Consider the following 6,099-nt stretch of genomic DNA (forward strand, 5'->3'; position numbering starts at 1 on the left):
AAATCTGAAATGCTTCAAAATTCCAAACTCTTTGAGGGCCAATATGATGCCACAAATGGAAAATTTCTTGCAGTAAAATTTGTTTCATGTGTAGAATTATTTAAAATATGGTATGAAATTAACTATAGGTTATGTATATAAATTTTACATGAAACAAAATTTTGTATTTAGACTTGAATCACATCCTCAAGTATCTCCTTATGTATATGCAAATATTCCAAAACAAATCAAAAAATATCCTGAAATCAGAAATACTTTTGGTCCCATATATTTCCAGTAAGGCATACCCAACCTGTATTACCATCTCTATGAAACTTTCTCTGTGGGTTATCATAGCATTTCTATCAAGGACATATCACAGTGTATTAACTTTCAACTGCTGGGTAAATTAACACACAACTAACAGTTAAAAACAAAATACAGTATTTCAGTTTCTGTGTGCCTGGAATTCAGGCAGAGCTTAGCTTGATTTTTAGCTTAGAATCTTGGAAGGTGGCAAAGTGTCAATAGGTCTACATTCTCCCATGGTGACTTAAATGGGGAAGAATCTGCCTTCAAATCCAGTATAGTTGTTGACAGAATTCCTTTTCTTCTGTCTGAAGACTGAGAGCCCTGGAGTTTTTGCTAAGTGTGTGCTGGAGGCTTCTCTCAGCTCCAGAAGGCCACCCAACATTCCTTGCCATGTGGGCTTTCCCAGTGTGGCCTCCTACTTCGTGAAGTCAGCAAGGATAGTCTTTAGGGAAAGTCAGATACTGAGATGGCATCTTATGTAATGCAACATAGTCATGAGAGTGAGATCTAATCATCTTTGCATAGTTTATTGGTTAGAAGCAAGTCATAGGTCCCACCACGCCTAAAGGGAGGGGATTTTACAGAGGGTGTACTCCAGAATGAAGGATCCCACGGGGCCACCTTCAAGACTGTCTGCCACACAAGCTGCTATCATTGTCTCTTTTTTTATTGTGAAAAAGTACTTTTAATAGTTCTTCAAATACAATATAAAGATTGAAGGAAAGAGGAAAGGCATACACAAAGGAATAAGGGAAAGTGAGCATACACATGAATGAACAGCACTTTTTCCCTCATAGAATAATCAGCCATGGCATAATAAATGGTGAGGAAAAAAAATCATGAACTAAGAGTGCAGAAATTATGGTGTTAACCTATAACTCTACTTAGGTTCTTTCTCTTGCTTACTAAGTCCTAAATCTTTTCATCCTTTTGTTTCTAATCACTCTTTTTGAAATAGACATGAGGAGAAAATGCAAAAAATGCAAAATCATGATTTCACTCACCCCTGAACCCAAATCCAGAAGGATGCTTGGTCCCACTGAGTGTGTGACCATTGTCATGGAACCTGTGATATTTTATGGATTCATTTTTCAGCCAAGTGTGTTCTTCTGAATTCGCCTTTTGGTTTCAATATGTCAGTGCTGGAGGTAACAATAAGAAGTTACCCAAAGATATCAAGCTATCTCCTTTTACTATCCAAATTGGAATGAATACCTTTGAATAAAACCCAAGAGTAGAAAGCAGATCTGGCATTAATTTAAAATGACATGATTCAATTTTATAGTAAATTACATAGTAATATAAATTTTGAATAATTCTGAGAATCACACTGTTAAAATGCCTTATAAAATCTATATTTTGTTTCCTTTATGTCTCCTTAACTGCTGGTCTCCTTTGATGAGTAGTGGGCTCCTTGAGGAAAGGGTCTGCTTTCCTCTCGGTCTTCATGGCACAGTACCTGTCATAGAGTAGCTATTTAGTGATCAAAGCAAATGAACTGATTATGACAGAAAGAAATACAGCTGTCATATTTTAGCAGCCCTGTGATTTTGGAAAAAAATGGAATGAACTCATAATGTGTGGGCACAAGATAGGTGAGCTGGATGGAAGAACAGTTTAAGGAATGTCCAGAAACTGAGTAGATCTTCAGTACTGAGCCCTGTCCTCTTTGCAAATGGCAGACCATTCTTTGCATCGACTCTGGAAAAGACTATTCCCAAGAGGTTGTGTTAAACTGGATTATCATTCAGAAATATCCATTCCTGAAGCAGGAATGGATATTATCCTGACAAAATAAGCTTTGCCTCAGAGCGTGTTTTGATAAATGGAATATTAGTGAGCACGCTGTGCCCAGGGTTTGGAAATGGTGTGTAGGACTTGGCTTGCTCTTTCATTTGTGCTGTCATCATCACAATAGCATGTGTGGACTAGCTCTCTGATCACAGAGAAAGACGTGAGGTGTGGAGCCGAGCATTCCCCACCAAGTTTGCCAGACATTCCCCTGCCCAATAAGGCAACCCCATCTGACCTACAGATGCGTGAACTAAAGGAATACTTATCATTGTATGTCACTAAAATTTTGTGGTTGTTTATTAGATAGCAATAGTGAGCTTGTATAAAATATCAAAGGGAAATATGACTCAGAGAAGGAATGAATTTTGTGTTCCTTTACAGGGAGGTTTAGCATGTCATAGTCTGCCATTGAGAAGACTTTCCTAAGATTCAGGAGATGGGAGGGAAGAAGGGGACATTATGCTTGGGAAGTTATGCATATCGGGCAAGGTGACTTCCTCAATCACAGCTATTTCATTTATCTTTTCACAAAGTCCATCTTCACAGACTTGATGGCTCCACAGATGTCTTCAGGAATTCCTCATGTTGCCCTATCTTGGGTAGCTGTGTGCATGTAGTTCCTTGTACTCCTTGAATGCCTCCTCTCCCCACTGAAGCCCATGAGTCAGTCTAAAGTAGTTGCTTATAGTTCTCAGATTTTCCAGACCAGCCCTCCCATGGTCCTCTTGCACCTGGGTAATGCTGACGTCTTGTACTAAACACTGACTCTCATGGTGGCTCTGTTTTCCTAACTGAACCCAAACTGATAACAAGAGTGAATGGAAATAAACCACTTGGCATTAACCAGAGCCCAATCAGCATGAGTTTTAATATCTATACTAACTAAATTGTTCCAAGATTAATAACAATAAGATGCAGCCTTTCCAGAATCTATTCTGTGGAAAGCATACAAAATATAAGGCAATTAGGATGAGTATCTTTGTGGCCTATTTTGTGAACATAATAACAAGTTCCCACCTACCCTGTTGTGCTTCTGAAGATGTTTTCCTTTATAATCAATTGGGACTCGGTAAATAAAGGTCCAATAAATGAACTAGCAAAGAATAAAAAAAGATTGAGCAAAAAGGAAAGAATGATTTGTGACACAAAGTCTGTTTTAAAATGCAAAATTTAAAAAGTTGAGCCAAGTTGTTTGCATTCACTCAGGTGACCTTCATCATTATGTGACAAATCCAGGAACACTTCAGGTTGCTTTTCCTGCTATGTGCATTAAATTTCTGCTTTTCATCTTTCTCACCATAGATAAAGTTTCTACAGATTCATATGCTGGAGATGATGATATAGATGCAGAGTCCTGGGAAAAGGAAGTGGATGACCTGGTTGCCTGGACCAACACTCTCAGTGTAGATAATTTAGAAGATGAGACCTAACACTCCAGGATTTAAAAAACAAACAACCTTAACCTTAGCTCAGTTGCGTGGAGCAACTTTGGGAGACTGTCAGAACTTGGTTTCTGTTTGTTTGTTTTTTAGGGTGATCAAGTAAAAATTTTTAAAAAGGCAAATATAAATTAATGAATGTTGCTTAGAATTTTGAGCTTTGCTTTGTTTAGAACTAAGCCCAATTAATGGTATTGATATCGGTGTTGAGAATCAGGCCTGAGTCCCATTCTCCCCGGTTGAAGATTGAATATCCTTGAAATGCCAAGGCAAGTGCAGAAAGTTTTATTTAAAGGATAGAAGAGAGAGAGAGAGAGAGAGAGAGAGAGAGAGAGAGAGAGAGAGAGAAAGAGAGAGAGAGAGAGAGAGAGAGACCTCTACAGAGGAGGGGGTTCAAATTGCCTTAGTGAGGGTGACCTGCCCCTTTTATCCTTTCTTCTAATGCCCACTGCCTATCTTGCCTACATGGCCAAAAAGTGGGAGAGAAGCCTTACAGGGAGTCCCCTCAATTCCCTGGAGACAGGTAACCTTGGCAATAGATTGGAGGAGGGGAAAGTGCTCTAGAGGTGTTAGGATTTTATTTCCTCTTGAATCAGCTCCATCTTCCTGACCCAATCATTCATTACCTACACTGATTGTCCTTTTGTCCCCGGCCTCAATCCCTCTTCTGAGAAAGGAACCCTTGGTGTGGTAAGGGGAAATGGACAATGACTGCTCTGGCTGCTTCAGGCTGAGAGGAGGTTATGTAGGGCAAGCAGTTTGGATTTCCCTTTTAGGAATGTTTTGGGCCTATCAAGTGGTCCATGGTAAAAACCTGGTTCAGAAAGAAAAGACTATAAAGTGATCTGGAAGATGAGTGCTTCTATGAGAGAAACAAGAAGTCATGAGTATCGGAATGAGATTAATACAAAATAAATGTCACATGCATCTGGAACATGTCAATGAATATTAGCCTTGTATCCTGTCTGTTCTATGATGGCCTGTTATCTCAAATTAATTCTGGTTGTTATATTAGAAGTTGTACTTTTGTAAGGCATTAACAGACAATAGTTATAAAGTTTACAAGAAAAAATATTAAAATCAAATTAACAAGAGTAAAAACACTGAGTTTGTCTAATAGCTATGAACCAAGAAACATAATTTTTATAATCCCAAATCTATACTTCAAACTTTAGTTTGAAGAACATCAGCTTAGTAAAATGTTATTCTAAACCTTGTATTTTAAAGACTTATATACTTGGAAAATATAAATACAACTAGTACACAAAGAAGCCTGTAAACACCACAGTCACACTGATATTCTTATGTTAACTGAGTTGCTTTTAAAGAAAAATTCAGAATCTGTAATGTAGGTTAATATTCTAAAATAACAGTTGTTGTTTAACCAGAATTGTATAGACCCTAATTCTTTTAAGACTAGTTTCTCTAAAGGAAAAAAAAAAAAAACAGACACAAGAAATTACTTTATTGGATAGCAGCAGATAAGTGTTTTAAGAAATTTTTGTTACTTTAACACAAAAAGGATTAAACTTTGGTTTATATCAGTGTATTAATATTTGACCTTCAGAAAAACCTTAAATAGCTTTAACTGATTGTGCCAATTATAGCCAACTTAGTCACAAACTTTTTGAGATTTACCCTCCAACAATCAGCACAAATTTTAATATCTTTACTAACTTATTTAGACATTCTACAACTTTTACTTTCCCACATGAAAGACATTCTGATCCAGAAACATTTTTTTTACCTCTACTTTCATACTAGAACCTTCTTATATTTCCATACCTAGAACCTTCTTATATTTCTTTTCTAACTGTTGGCCCATTTTTAAATTCACATTTTGAAACAATTCTTAGGAAATTTCTGAATTTAAACAAATTACTGTACTTTAATAATATTATCTACTTTATGTTTTTATAGTACTTTAATTGAAATCCAACTGAAACTGTTTATATTCTTTATATGTAGAATTACACCTGATAGAATCTTAACTCTTAGTAACCTTGTTGGTGAAGACACAAAAACAAAGCATTCTTAAACCTTTTTCCATTTACAAATTTATGAAACACATTTAATGTTTAAATATGTTACCTTATGGAATTTAAAAAGTCAAGAGTACTTGATTTGATATTTAGTAGTTGAAATTTTAGCATTTTAACTTCACAGATTAATCAGATATGTTCTCTAACACATTTATGAAGATTAATCCCATGATGTTAAATTTAATTTTAACTGAAAAAACAGAAATATAAGAAAAGTATTAAGTATTAACCATCTTTTCCCTGTTAAAGAAAAATCCTAGAACCAATAGATGTCACATTCTAGACATTTTATAGAAACCACACTTCATTTATTGCCTCACCACTTAGAAAAACTTGTGAGTTAACAATTTTAAAAATATCTTTACTCTCATATGTTTACCCAATTTAAATTGAACTACTTTTAAAATGAACTAAAGGGTATTTGGATCCATTTCTCACTTAAATTTTGATTTTTGAACACTCATTTATATACCAATTTTGATATCACATACATCATATATGGACACAGGACATATGTAGACATAACAATACAA

The sequence above is a fragment of the Urocitellus parryii genome, chromosome 11 (assembly GCF_045843805.1).
Source record: "Urocitellus parryii isolate mUroPar1 chromosome 11, mUroPar1.hap1, whole genome shotgun sequence".
NCBI classification, from domain to species: domain Eukaryota; kingdom Metazoa; phylum Chordata; class Mammalia; order Rodentia; family Sciuridae; genus Urocitellus; species Urocitellus parryii.